Source organism: Neophocaena asiaeorientalis, unplaced genomic scaffold (assembly GCF_003031525.2).
Source record: "Neophocaena asiaeorientalis asiaeorientalis breed wild unplaced genomic scaffold, Neophocaena_asiaeorientalis_V1.1 scaffold273, whole genome shotgun sequence".
Lineage (NCBI taxonomy): Eukaryota > Metazoa > Chordata > Mammalia > Artiodactyla > Phocoenidae > Neophocaena > Neophocaena asiaeorientalis.
The window spans coordinates 841,933-843,428 of NW_020171827.1; positions in this window are offsets into that span (position 1 = coordinate 841,933).

The window sequence follows — 1,496 nt, forward strand, 5'->3', positions numbered from 1 at the left end:
ATTTCTAGATTTAAGAGGTTCTAGTGAAGTTCTAATTATCTCTCTAATTACAACACATACTGAGGTTAAGCGTTCTTATCAAATGGTGCATTAAAAATGGGTTTTATTCCCAGGCTGGGTCTAATAGGGTGAGATACTGGCCTGAACACATAGAAATTGGTTCCCTCATTCATTTCACTTACCAAATTGTGAAAGATTCTGAGGGTCGGAACCATCATTATCCAGTGCAATGATGTTGCCTAGAAACGAAGATAAGTTCCAGTGTAAATTAGACTATAATAACTTTATCCTTTGTGCAATTTGTGTAATGTTTTTGGCAAATAGCAACTGATGGATCATAACTGAAATACGTAGACTGTTGTTAGCAAAGCATTACGTGTGATTTTACAGGTGAATTGAGGAAATGGGTGGGCCAACAGTTCTTTCTAAGAACAAGTGTAGTGATCACACCACACTTTTTCCTCTATAATCTTCAGTGACTACGAATATTCCCCTGAAGAAAGCACAAACTCCCCTGGACCTCCTCCTCTCCACCTGCTTAAAACCTTTCAACAGCATCTCATTGCTCTTAGAAAAAAACATTTCTCAGCATGGCCCACAACCCCACGTAGTCTAGCCTGCCCTTATTGGTCTAGCCTCATCTCAAAGCTGGCTTTGCTATTCTGCTTGCTTTCAGTTCTTCATAAGCACTTTTCCCCTTCCCATCACAGAGCCTTTGCACAGGTTTCCCTCTCTGATTATAATGTTCCCTGCTCTCTGAACCCATTAACTTCTGTTCATTCTTCAGATCTCAACTCAAGAGCTACTTTCTCCAGGAAGGCTCCCCTGAGCTTTGTGATTAGGTCAGATCTTTCCTGGCTGTGATAGTACCGTGAATGGCTCAATTACATGTTTGTCACATTGCCATTTTTTAAGTTTTATAGTGTGTTTTTCTCTACTTTAAACATGTTTACATGGTAAAAAAAAATCAAAATGAAATAAAAACATATATACTGAGCAATCTAGCTTTGATTTCTGTTCTCATTTACCCCACAACCTCTACTTTTATAGACAAACATTTTTTTTTATTAGTTCCTTATTTATCTTTCCGGTATTTCTTTTTTGCAGGGACAAGTACAAAATATGTATCTTGTTTCTCCCCTTTTTGACACAAAAAATAACATACTTTATGCGTGTTCTACAACATACTTTTTCTTCCCTAACAGTGTACTCTGGAGCTTATTCTATATCAAGACATAAAGAATCTCTCTCCTTTTAGAGCTGCGTAGAATTCTGTGAAACTCTTGCACTGTTTCTGGAACCAGTTCCTTATGCTGGCAGTTGGCTTGTTTTCAGTCTTTTACTATTACAAATAATGCTGCAATTAATAACCACATGTGCATGTCTCTGTCTTTTCCACGTGCAAGTTCTATGTGAATACCCACAAATAGGATTACTAGGTCAAAGGATAAATGCATCAGTAATTTTTTTTTTTTTTTTTTTTTTTTTTTTTTTTG